Source organism: Ursus arctos, unplaced genomic scaffold (assembly GCF_023065955.2).
Source record: "Ursus arctos isolate Adak ecotype North America unplaced genomic scaffold, UrsArc2.0 scaffold_13, whole genome shotgun sequence".
Lineage (NCBI taxonomy): Eukaryota > Metazoa > Chordata > Mammalia > Carnivora > Ursidae > Ursus > Ursus arctos.
Genome location: NW_026622797.1, coordinates 67,949,369 through 67,963,730, shown reverse-complemented (window position 1 = coordinate 67,963,730; position 14,362 = coordinate 67,949,369).

Below are 14,362 nucleotides of genomic sequence, written 5' to 3'. Positions count from 1 at the left end.
TTAACCCATTTATATCACAGAACCTAGAAGTACCCAAACTTCCACTAGGCAAACGATGCTTAGCAAGTCTTCTGGTTAACCAACATTGGCCTTGATGACAGAAATAGATTTAGAATCATAGGGTTGGGAGAACCCTGGAGAACAAGGCTGCTCTATCCACTGACCTTAAAGGAAATGGTTTCAGTCACATAAGCATACATCTTATTGTTAGAATCTGTCTAGAGATGGAGTTTCCAAAGTCTATTTCGACAAGTCTATTTGCAATATCTGCACACATGAGCAACCAGAAACTCCTTATGTTTTAATAGCTCTGCAGTTTAGGATTTATTTCCTCTGGCTTGACAATATGGGTGCCCCCCATAAGACAATCCCTTCTCTGCTCTTTTCTTTCTAGCCTTTAATCATCCTCCTTGTTCCAAGTGGTTTCATAATGGTTTTGGTTACTCACACTACTCAAGAGATGAAGAAGAGTCTTCTATCTGATATTTCTAAACCCTAGAAATCTGAACTGATAATAACAACATAATCACTCATGGGACACCCATGTGTTATTCCAGCTCACTTGGCCACAAACACCACTTTGCCAATTATTTTTAAATACGGATTTCAAATCTAGAGAGTTCAAACTATTGCGTCCTGGGTTTTTTCCCACTTGGTCTTCGGCTTCTAACGCCTTCTCTGGTGTATCAAGGAAATTTGTGTTCATTATTATGTGTCTCTGCCTTAACTAAACCGATTAAGAGGAAAAACAGTTACAGATGGAAAAAAAATCTATAAAAACCTTGCCTTGGGAGGACACACAATGCCTTGCACTTACTGAGTACTCGATACATTTGTAGAATTTAATTAATTCAAGCCCATAATGTCTTTTTAAAAAATATTTGGACATGTTTATAATGTTTCCAGTGAAGAATCTTCTGTCACTTACCCTGAAAAAGAGCTGGGGATATTTCATCATTGGGAAGGTTTTGCATATGGGTCACTCTTATGAGATATGCTGGATAGAATTCCTGGCTGGGGGCCCTCATGGACCTGAATTACATCCCGATGGTGCCCAATTCTGGGACCTTAAAAAAAACACTTCACCTCTCTGGGCATGGTGTCCTCATTCATAAACATAAAGTGCAAGCTAGAATCATACTCTAATCTCCTGGATTGCAAATGCCATGATTCTACTCTTCTAATTAGATAAATAATGCATTTCCTTAAATTCTTTCTTAAAAAAATATTGTTCATAGAAAACATTTAAAACATACAGAAAATTACAAACAACATAACAACTATTTACTCTCCACCACTATTTAACACATCTTAAAATTGTGCTGTATTTCCTTAAAATTTTCTTTGAGAAGAAGAAAGAAAACAAGACAAATGTATTTGAAGGCTATCTGAAGACCTCCCTGATCCCTTTCCACTCCATCTCCCAAGAGCTTAACACTATTTTAAGACTAGTGTGCTTTTTGTTTCCATCTTTATTTTTATACTTTCATAATATATGCAGGTATTCATAAACTATAATTAGTATGCTTTATGTGTTTTTCAATTTTCTATAAATGATGTCGCAGCTTTTATTCTTAAATCCCTCTTTTTTCTCATCTCAATTCTGAGAGGTTTCAGATCTACACTATCACTAAATCACCCTGGTACATTTCTGTTGAGAGTTTACCTCACACATCACATCCCTCGTCTTATTAATTATTCTTGTTTCTCTTGGGAGTTCATTTTGATTTCTATTCAACTTCTTTTAACCGTTTGCTCTTCCTTGTCACGATCTAAAAGTGTACGTTTCTTGAAAGGGGAAAGAAAAATCTCATTCAAAATTCCAGAACTAAAATATTAAATGAGAGTAACAATTATAGAAAATTATACAATTTTTGTAGTGCCGTTTCTCTAAAGAATCCTTGACAAACACTAGTGCACTTGTTCTATGAAGAAACAATTTCTACACAGTATGGAATAAAGAACAACGGTTTCATTTCATTTATAAACAGTGTCCTTCGGGAAGGCTCACAGAAAGGGTTGCTAAACACTTGGGTGGACTGGTAAATTTCTCATACTTATTCATCAACGTCGTCTCTCTTACAAGGTAAGCACCAGGGAAACTTCCGTCTTGCAGAGTGTTGTAGAAAATACCAGCACGTAATAAAAGTTCTGTAATAAATTGATGGCAGTCACTCCTCTGGATCTAAGGCACTGAGGGAAAAGGACTGAGACAAATCGAGACAAACATTAACCTTTCTTTGTACTAGAATCACATACCCTATAATTACCAGACCAAAAGAAAATTAGTGTCAGCATTATTAAATCCCTGTCAGCTAAAAATGGGTGAGGGTGAAAATGACCACTTACTTACTGTAGAGCATCTCACATTAATAGCAGAGTACAAAGCAATATTCCAACATCCAGTGGAAAATACAACTTTCTGCATTTGATAAATATTGCTGCTCTGGGGTGCTGAGAGTCCAAGTTGTTTGATAAAATTATGTAAGTCAATGAATGGTCAAGCTAGGATTTGAACTCTGATGGAGAGAATAATATTAACCATTCAAAGAAGATCTTGCTGTTAGGCAACAAAAACTATTTCTAAGGCAAATGAACTACCATGCATCTGAAATAATTAACAAATTAATTTCCCATCTGGGGAACATCTTCCAAATTGGCAGATATCCACCTGGGAAAATGGCCCTTTTCTAAGGTCCTAAGAGACTGCAGACATATGAGAAAACTCAGATTAGTACCCAACAGAGTGTGTCAGACTGAAGTATCTAGTTGTGATGTTAAACTATGTGCCATCCTGCATCTGAGACTCCAAAATCAAAATTCAAAAAGAAAGCCCTTTGAACACCTTTCTAGCGTACTAAGAGGAATATGACAAAATGCTTAGGGAAATCAAAGATGATGAGGGTATTTCTTAAGCATTAAAAGAACAATATTTACACACAAGGCACCATTACTGATCCCTAGAAAATAACAAAGAAACTCCAACATCAAATGCATGGTATATTTCCCTCCTACTAGCCCAAGTTCTCATCATTCATGACTACACAGAACAAGCATTACAGAGCTATTCTTAACTGCTGGAAAAAATATCTCGTAAAGTGTTTAAATATTATATCGATTTAATCTCTTTCTACCATTACCCTAGTAATAGCTAACATTTAGTAATTCCTTCATGAAAGGCACTGTGCTAAGCGCTTCACATGCATTTTGCCCTATCATCTTCATAATAACATGCATAAAGTGGTACTCGGGTAGTGGATAAATAACTCAATGAAAACCAATCTAAGAAAAAAGTGTATACTCTGGAAATCAGTATGGAGGTTCTTCAAAAAGTTGAAAATAGGGTGGAGGGATGGGGTAACTGGGTGATGAACATTGGGGAGGGTATGTGTTGTAATGAGCACTGGGTATTACATAAGACTGAGGAATCACAAACCTGTACTCCTGAAACAAATAATACATTATATGTTAATTAATTGAATTTAAATAAAGAAGAAAAAGAATTTTTTTTTAAAAGTTGAAAATAGAGCTACCTTACGACCCAGCAATTACACTAGTAGGTATTTACCCCAAAGATACAAATGTAGTGATCTGAAGGGACACCTGCACCCCAACGTTTATAGCAGCAACATATACAATAGACAAACTATAGAAAGAGCCAAGACGTCCATTGATAGATGAGTGGATAAAGAAGATGTGGTTGGTATATATCTATACAACAGAATACTACTCAGACATCAAAAAAAAAAAATGAAATCTTGCGATTTCCAGTGACGTGGATGGAACTAGAGGGTATTATGCTAATAGAAATAAGTCAATTAGAGAAAGACAATTATATGATATCACTCATGTGGATTTTAAGAAACAAAACAGAGGATCATAGGGAAGGGAGGAAGAAGTAAAACAAGATGAAATCACAGAGGGAGACAAACCATAAGAGACTCTTAATCACAGGAAACAAACTGAGGGTTCCTGGAGGGGAGGAGGGTAAGATGGGGTAACTGGGTGATGGACATTAAGGAGGGCACATGACGTAATGAGCACTGGGTATTATGTAAGACTGATGAATCATAGACCTGTACCTCTGAAACTAATAATACACTATATGTTAATTAATTGAATTTAAATAAATTTTTTAATAAAGAAAAAAGTGTATAAAGCAAAAAGACCACATAACAAAAAGTACAAGCCTGGCTTTAGGTGTAACTTAATGCCAGGCTCAGTGGCAAGGCCCATTCCCCCCTGCCAGAATTCCCAAGCTGCTCTTTCCCTGGATTAGCTTCATTTTCCATGTGGCCTGGGTGTCATAATTTCAAGATGGTGGCCAATAGCTCCAAACCTCACTTCCTCTCAAATCAGGTCTAGTGAAGAAAGTATCTGCTTCTATTCCAGCACTCTAGCAAAAGTTTCTGGCTCTGAATAGATCACAAGCTGATCTCCACACCAATTGCTGAGGCCAGGAAAAGCCGAATGCCTTTTCTTAGGCCCAGGTCCCATGAAACATCTCTGAGTAGTAAAGTGAAGTCTCACCCAGGCACCTGGGCTGAGAGCAGGGAAAGGGGTGCTTCCTAGAGGGAAATGCCAGAAGAAGGGTAAGTGGATGCTGGAAAAACACCTGATACAAAATTTATAAGATAGGACAGAAAGGTTGAAAATATTCTGGGTGGGGAGAATAGCAAGATGCAACAGTGCAGAGGTAAATAAACACGTTTTCTATATAAGGAAACAGAATTCATTCCATCAGCAGAGCACAGTGATTGAGCAGTGGAAGACAGCATTAAGTAGGCAGGATACATCCAAAGTATGGAAGGCCTTCAATTAGACTTGGATGTTTAGACTAGATTTAATAGGTAATAAAGTCATTGTATAAACTTGGAGAACTAAGATGAAAAATAAGTAAGAGGAACTGGGTTTTCTGGAATACCAGAAAGTTGGATGTAAAGATGTGATTCAGAGACACCTGGATATTAACTCCGCTTTCAATAATGCCCAATCCTTGAAGTTATAGCTTTATTGATGCTGAGTTGAGCTTAAGAACAAAGAGAACCTAGACATATTTATAAATATTCCCTTAATTGGAAACACACAGACTATTAGTGTAAATTTTTCTGGAATATGGACATAATCCTTGAGACTAAATGGGCAAGGTCTTAGCAAGAATTGTGCTTTCCTGATCTAGGAGGAAATAGACAATATTGCTGGCAACTCCAGAACCTCGCTGAGGATTTCATGGGACAAGAGAAGCTACACCAAGATACGCTTTATGTGTTCCTCCTCTGCGTGTCCACACTGATTGCAGTAAGATTGTGTTTCTTTGGGTATTTAAAAGAGGGCTTAATATAATTTTACATTTGAGGGTAGTGCAGGGGAATCTGTAGTAGGAGACATGTCTATATACCTGACAAGAGTCTTTTCCCACCAATTCATACCCCAACAGCAACATCACAGTTGATGTCAAAAGTAGGATTGGCACAAAATCCCTTCAGTTTCTATGCTGGACTTTGAAAGGAATGTTGAAAGGTCAAAGGAAGGAATATCAGAAAAAACAAAACAAAAACTGGATACAGACAGCATAGTCCTTAATATGACACCATAAAAGAGACTATTACTTTTTTTAGGTATATTTTGAAGGAGAGACATATTAGTGGAACCCATCTATTTATCTACCTCCAACAAGTCAGCCCCAGGAGAAAATTTTAAAAGTCATTTTTCAGGGGAAGATGTCCCTGAGCATTGTTCTCTGGCTTCTCCTAAATATGCCAGTCATGGCACTGGGGCCAATTGAAGATCCCCCAAAGATAAGAAAGGATAATGAACCAGAAAGGTTTCTCTTCTCCATCATCTGGGATCCATCCCCCTAGGTTCCCACCAAGCAGAAACTGGAAAATTGCTAAGGTTTTGGAAGTACGAAGGGGTGAACATGGAGTTGAGATGCGCTTCAAATCTTGCTCACTTAACCGCTACCACAGGAGGGATGACAAACCGAGGGAGAATTAAGTCTATTCAAAAGATTTTTTTAAATCTTTTTTTTTTTTTTATTATGTTCGGTTAGCAAAAGATTTTTAAACGCTATGCTTCTGGGCCTTGAAAAACAAAAAAAGTGGCCAAGGAGAACACTAGTTCTGATTTAAAAATCTTAACTGTGAGTATGTTTCTAAAAGTGTATGCAAATAGTTCCCCTAGCATGCAAATCTGACCTTGAGACAGATTTGGACAAATGTCCTAGGAACTAATTGGGTTAAATTTTGTGTTCTGAAGTTTCACATTTTTCTTAAATAAGAACATAGTATTTTTATTAGTAAAAAGGTAAACAATTGCTTTTTCAAACTTCTACTTGAAACCAGTACGAATATGTAACCTGATGCAGTAGCGGATTTGTGTATCCGGGCTAAATGTAGAAGAAAGGGAGGATAAGGCATCGTTTTCAGGATGTTCACGGCTTCCAAGAATACTGAATTAAACAATCTCAAGACGATTCAGCTAAAGCATTAAGTATCTAACTTCTGTGTTTTACACATGATTCTGTTTGGGGCATAAATGAACTTCCTGGATCAGAGCCAAAGGAGATAAGGGGAAGCTGGCAGTGCATCCAGTGTCTCCAAAGTGAGAAATCTTAGGAAAATAAGTGTTTTTCTTTTCTTTTGGGTCACCTTAGAATCTTGTCCTGAGGCCACAATTTCTTTGGTAATAAGGAGGCTCATTAGACAGTCGCACCTCCCTCCTTTCTTCGGTAAAATGTAGGGAAATGCTGTGGAAGATATTGTAGAAGGCGGGGGTGGGGCGATGTGGGGATGTGAAATAGATACAGTTGAACTGAGGGTACAGTACTGAACACTGGAAGAGAAAAACTATCAGGGTTTTTATTAGAAAATATGTCTCCTACGGAAAGAATAACCAAAAGGAGTTGAGATGGAAAGAATAAGCAGGGCCCCTCTGGAGACAGTGTGTGCCATTACTTGGAACACTAACACAAGGCACAGAGCCAGCCAGCCAGGCAAGCAGGAGGGTAGTGGGTGGAGAGCCCCTGCTCCCTGCCCTCAACAGAACCACGCCCCCACACCCACACAACGTCCTCATGCCAGAGAACTTGAGATGGCAGCCCATACCCCGCCGGGACCTACACAAACTGAACGAGCCAAGCAGTGAGATAGGAGACGTCCACTGAGACTTCACTAAAACAAGGGGACACAGAACTCAGCTTTCAAATGAAAAGAGAGCATGGAGGAGAAAGCTACATGTTTCAGCAGTACTGCCCGTAAACCTGGCCAAGATGAGCCCTGCTTGGGCCCCATACTTTACAGGGTCCTGTATATTGGTTTGCAAATATATTGTCTGATAACAGCAAACGCAAAAAACAAAAAGCAAGTATCTGACTAGCCACCTAGGATCAGGGGTGCTCTTCAAAGAGATTTGTAATCAAGTTCTCAGACCAAACTATTGAAACACCCAGACAAAAAGGAATATACTCAGAGTTAGAGTTAATGTAACCTCACTGCTAACTAATGTGAGGGTGTTGGGGGGAGGTGGGAGAGGAGGACCCCTTTTTGCCAGACCGTAGCCCACCTGATGTATTACATACCTTATCTTGAAAAATGTTACCTAAACAAAACAAGCAGGAGTGTAATTTCTAGAGCAAGAAGTCAGAAATCTCTGGGTTTTATCCTCTATCCATTTCAAACATAATGCTATTCACCACTGCCTAAACTGCTTCTGCTTCTTTGACTGAAAAGTATAGTTTAGCTTACAAATATTTTTCCCTTATGTCTCACAGGAGGCTGTGAAATGTAACTAGAAGACATTTATGATCTCCAATGAAAGGTACTCATTAAGTATAATTGTTATCATTACCTGAATCTATTTTACTTTCCTCATTATATATATATCTCCATACGGCTTGATGTGGTCCACAAGAGTTCCAGCATTAGTATTCCTACCCACTTGCTCACATACCTCAGTGCCTGTCCTGGCTGGGCTAGCAGGTGGGTATTTCAAAGCCTTGGGTCTCTGGGCACTGGCCTCATGGCAACCCCAGATCTCGTGTTCCTATAGGTGGCACTTTCTGACAAGCATAAAATTTCATTCCAGAACAAATGTGCCAATAGTTGGCTTGCCTTGGGTACAATTAGTCACTTTCTCAGAATGAGGAGCAAAGGGCTAATTGTTCTGCAAGTGGACAATTGCTGCTGTAATTATTAGCCCCCGTAATTTCTCATCCATACATAATTGCACATGTGGATGAGGAGTACTTGGGCTGTCTTCTTGCAATTCTGTCCATAAGGCTTCTCATTGTTATGCTCAGGTTTTTTTCCACTTCTATTGGTCACAGTTGGTTGTGCTTTTCCATGATTGTCCTTTTTTCCTCCATAAAATACCAATGCCAAAGCAGCTTTTAAAAAGTTGTCCAGGACAATTTAAATACTGAATCAGCCCTCTAGTCATTGGGTTTCTGTTAAACGTAACTTGAATATTTACAAAGGCAAGTTTCTGGCTGAAGTTTGTGGAATCATAGAAAAGAATAAAGCTAAATGTTTCCCCTAGGTTCCCAGTATCTTTTCTCCTCTATAAACCATGCTCTCCTCAAAATCTCCAAGCAAAGAGATTTCAATTTCACAGCCTCTTCTTTGGAAGTTCATTACAGTGTTATGTCTCTAACTTTAAAATGTCTGAGCCTTGAATGTTCCCATGCTCCAAGGAGGAGTTCTGGGATCATAATGATGGCAATAATTTCACTGTTAGTTTCTCTGGGCATTGTGGGACCAAATTTGTTATATCCACGGTTGTAGCCAGACACTACCTCAAGCGGTCAATTAATCTGTTTTAGGTTTACGTGTGAAGTTTTATTAATATAAAATGCTTTTGGACCAGCTGATCTTTCTTCTGAGGCATTTCGCCAAAATTCACGCAGATTCTTTTCACCAACATCCGCAAAGCCTCAGCACATTGCAGGCAAGTATCTGGGTGATAGAGGAAGCTACAGAGGAAACTTGCCTCCTTCCAATTTGCAAAGCTGCTTGAGAACTCCTTGCACAGAAGGGCATCCCACTGTTCCCTGTTCCTGGAGCATGGCTGGGTGTCCTAGACAAACAAGCTTCCCCAGCACCCATGGTGATGCAGGCTTCCCTTCAGATGAAAACTGAATACTGAAGAAAATTCCGTTCAGCTTTGTGAACTCTCGTAATACAAGAAGCCACAAAGCTTGGTAATGCTGGGGAAGGCAAAATTGTCTTAAAGGATTTGGGGAGAATCATGCCATTAGGCAACGCTTGGATTTTTTTTTTCTTTCTTATCCTTTCGCTGGATTCAAATAAAAGTGAAACTCACTGAAAGATATAATATCTACCTGCTGAAGTTGAGAAATAGGCTCTGGTGAAATCATTTGCTATTAAAGGTAAATCTGCCTGTACAGAGACAGCAAATGTATGCCTCCCTGCCGCAGATCTTTCTGGCAGCCTCAAAGTAACACTCAGCTACTCCCTACCTTATGACCCCTAAAAGCTGCAGCCTGAACTCCCCCATCTAAGAACATTAATAATCACTGCCAAGATCATGCATTGCATTTCCGGCACCAAATCCCCCTTCTTTCTGCTCAAAGTGAATGGAATCCTAAATGCGCCACGTTTGCTTTTATGAGGATGCATTTGCCAGTCGGTCTCAATGCAAGCCCGAGTGCTTCAATAGCATTAATAAAAGGGGTGGTAATCTGAAGAGCCTTATTTTTGTCCCTAATGTTCACCCCAAAAGGAAATGTGCTTCTTACTAATAATAGAGGATGTGACCAAAAACATCGAGTATATTTATCTGTTCCAAGTTCATTTGCCAAGGCTTATATTTCCCATCAGCACTCTTTTAGAAAGGCTAAAACAATTAACCTCTTTCTCACTTGCCCTGCCAAAAGCCAAGGTCTGGCAGTTTTTGTTTAGGAAATTCAACTGAAGACCAGCCCCTCCTCCCCTAACACACAAACCAAGTTAACGCAAAATAACAATAAGAGCTAGCATTCACTAAGAGTTAGATGCACTGAGCTAGCAGCCAGGCACTGCTTAGCACTTTGCACAGGTTAACTCATTTAATCCTCACCACAACCCTCTGAGGTAGGTTCCATTAGGATCCCCGTACACCACCATGGAAACTGAGATACAGAGGCATGAAGTAACTCGCCCAGATTCACACAGCTGGTAAGGGATGATGCTCTAGAAACTGTGCTTTTGGTCACTACATGACCCACCTCTGTGTCAATGCTGTTTTACATTTTAAGATGATACCGACTGACCCACTGCCCTCCAGCTGGCATCAAGGAGCACAGGCTTAAGTAAGGGCAGTACCGGCTCTCCCCCGTTCCTTCAATCCATGCTGCCCTTATGCCTCCTGCTGTCACTTAGCTCATTCATAGTTTGGTTAGATTTCTGACTTCCAAATCAACTGTGCTAAAAAATCTTGGGCCCTGGTCCCATACAGGTTCTTCCAGATTCACTCAGAAGTCCCCGAGTAAGTTTACCAGACGGCTTATGTATCAGACAGACGAGCTCATTATCAGATTATGTGTCTAAAGAAATAACAACCAGCACACAAGAGCCAGTCACATCAGATTAATAACCATTAGGCATTTGGCAATGACAGTCACCAACTTCAGTGCTCACTGGTAAGCTTCCATGAACTGCACAATGCTAGCAAACAAGAAGGCAGTTACAGATAAATTGTATTGCCTTGTGCTGCAATCTGTGGTGATTTGGCCCATCTCCATACACCATATAATAATGACATTTTTGTTAATCTGTATATTAATATCTTCATTATTTCAAAATAAGTTTTCAGAAGCTGTTAGCCCTGTAATAATTTGGATGGGCACTTGTACGCTGCAGTTTTGTCTGTCTTTTAAACAAAAGCTAATTTTTTTAAAAAAAATTTTTATCCTGATAAAACTCTTATGCCCTCATTTTTAATGCCTTTAGCAAGCTCTGTATAGGCAAGGCGCTAAAAATAAAAGTTGGCACCAAATTATATTCTATAAAATCAAAATGTTTCCCTAGTGTTAAAAAAAAAAAAGTCACAAGCAACTTTTTTCTACACTCAATTTGTTAAACTCAAGCCCAAGAAAATGCAAAGGGGATCCAGATTTCTGTTCTACATGTTTAATGGCCTGTGTGTCCAGGTTACAATCCCTTTCCTCCTCTGGAAATCAATAAACTCGCTGCCGGGCCGATGTCCACCTAGCTCACCCACTCCGGGCTCAAATCTGATCTAGATGAGAGGCAGACTCGGAAAGACCTCTGCTCTAATTACTGTACAGCAGCATCACTCTGGCTTGAATTATTAGTGCTCTTTAATTTTTTAATAGTGGGCCGCAAAACGTTTTCCTTTTCATAAAAAGCTTGTGAGCAATATATAAAACATCTTTCATGTTCCTCAGCCTATAGCTTTCCAAGTTTTCTTCTCATAACTAATACTGTTTCTCTTCAGAGTAATTAACTCAAGAAGCCAGCAATCTGCCTTTAGCTTAACCTTCACTGGCTTCTAACTAAAAACAAAAGGAGAAGAGCCCAACATTTGGCCAATGGCCCAGTCAACCACTTTCCTTGCCAAGGCAGTTTCCAACAGGTGCTGCCATTCTCTGAGGGCCTAGAGATGTGGATTTTGAGCAGCAAACCCTGTTTTCATTCTGCCATTGGCTTCCCTCTGGATCCTGAAATGACTGTGTTTAACCACAGATCTATAGGTCATGGAAGATTATTGTTTCTCCACTCCAAGAAAAAGAAAGCATAAGCCCAGGTTTATCAAAAAGGAAATTTCCAGCAGTACTTTAATTAAATGTTAACCTTTCTGTGAAGAATTATAAATTGCATTAGAACATAAACGTCAACCGACGACATTTGAGACCTGAGTTAACTTATGTAATGTTTCCAATAATAAGTGTGTCTATTTAAGATGTCAGTTAAAAGTTCAAAACCTTGATATGTGGGTGCCATCAAAAGGAATCATTAGAGCCACATGTTGGAGTCGGTCTTCAGGGAGAAATTCCAGAAAGGTGACAGATTTTGACCAGAATTGAAGCTTACTTTTGGCCTCAAAATCTGTGTTCCTTCCATTCTCCTGGGCCTTCCAGATGCTCGGGGAAATCTTAATAATACTAGACGTGTTTACAAGTCAGGCGCAGTCAATTCTAGAGTCAAGATCTATAATGCTCTTTTCCCTTTCCCTAACAAGCTGATAGCCCCTGACTGACATCCCTTCACCTCAGAGTAATGATATGGCTGGTCCTAATCTCCCAAATTCCTTTCATTCTGCTTACTGGTAAGAAATGACTTTCCCTTCCATCCGAATGACAGGTGCCATAAACTGCACATTACTTTGTCAGCCCTAAAGCCAGGGCATGGATAACTTCCACAGGGACAAAGTTGATAATAATCTCTTGGTATAAAAATTGTCTTTTAGAGAATTAGATAAATGTGAAACACTCCACATTGTCGAGAACATCACTCAAGGCTGCTTCGCCCGTCTTGACAGCCCACAATGGAGGACGACACATTAAGAGCCTGAAAACATGGACATTTGTTTTCAGGCCTGTATTTCCTGCAACCTGTCCCCCTCTCCTTCATTCCAGGCAACAAGCTCAGCTCCACAAAGTGCTTGCTGGCCGCACTCTTAAACCTGACCGGGACTGAGTTCTGGGAGCAAGGCCTGCCTCTCAAGGGCAGGCTTTCAACTCCCTCTGTGAAATCTGCCGACTCTGGAGAATAAATAATTCATCCCACTCTGGTAATATCTTTTTTCACAGAGATTTCTGTGACAAGGCCTCGACAACAGCAATGTTCTTATGTTTGTTAATCCACAAGTAGTAAGGAGAAGGTCTGGGGAGGGAGAAGGAAGCCCCCACACGACTCCAGAATATAATTTCATATAGTTATCACAGTCAATGTTAGAAATTATTTTAACAAAAGGAAGTAAGTGGATTCGTAGGATTTCTGAACTGGCAATTGCTGGAAGAATCCATTTGGTGTAATCTAAGGCTCAGGTAGGACCATGTCCTGGTTGGTCAAGAGAGATCCCTGGCCTTCTAGACATTGGCTAGACACTGGCTTCTTCTGGGTTTTAATTATCCAGAAAGGAACTTCTTTCCTGTGAGTCAAAACTCCCTTCTCACTGCAGCGGACAACCTTTTACTTGAGATTTTCCTTTCCCGTGCCCTCCATGAGCTGGACCTATCTTTCTTCCCCCCTCTACCACAAATATTTGGAAGTATCTAAGAAGCACTCCCACATGAAGTGGCTTTGTGCAATTCTATCCAGATTACTCAGATGCAGACCTTGAGATTTAAGACTTCATGAGCTCACAAAATTCCAAGAGCAGACACAGCAAAGCCTTGCAATGGTTCTCCATTTCACCCTCAATAAAAACAGAAACCCATACGATGGTCTTCAAGGCCTGCATAATCTGTCCCCTTCCATGAGCCCCCCCCACACACACATGTCCACACATACAAGCTATGACCTTCTCTTCCTCTCCAACCTTCTCTCCTTCCCTCTCCTGGCTCTAGTCACATCACCCACTCACTTCAGCCAAATCCTACCTCAGGGCCACTGTACTCCCTGTTCCTCTACTTGGAGCTCTCTTCCCCCAAGGCAACCATGAGGCTCACTGCTCCCCTTTCCTTAGATCTTTGTTCAGGTGTTGTCTTTTCACTAAGGACAGGTCCGGCCACTCTGTGTCATACTTCAATCTCACTCCACCCCACCACCTCTGACCCTGTTCTATGATGTTTTCTATATTAATTACTTTCTAATGTACCATATTGTATATTTAGTTATTATGCTTATTCATAATTGGTGCCTCCCCCAGCTAGAATATCAGCCATGGGGACAGAAATTTTTGTTTTGTTCTCTGCTATATTCCTAGCATCTAGAGTAGTGCCTGGCATTAATAAATATTTGCTGAATACATGAACAAGTACATATCAAACTAGTGATGAGCTTCTCAGGCTCCAGCAGAGGAGTAAGAGAAGAGGACTGGTGGGGTAGATAACCGTCACTGTCCTGTTTGCTGAGGTGGAGGGAGCAGTCAGCAACCCAGAGCAGGAGAGCATTGGGAAGCCTCTCCAGAGAGCCTGGACTTCCAGAAGGGCTCATCTACCTCCCTGCCGGCTCAAACACTGCTGTCTCTCAGTTCTTCACACGCTATGATTTCTCATATGGCTCTCTCCCAGTTTACTTACAACCTCTACCCAGTGTCTGTCTGCTATCTCATGCTGCCTCCCAAAAGTGGGATTAAACCTGGACCTGATGTGTGTGCAGATGAGGGGGAAGGCCAGAGGCTGAAACTCTATTCCTCCCTCCCCCATGCCTGAGAGACAAATATAATTTTTTAGAGC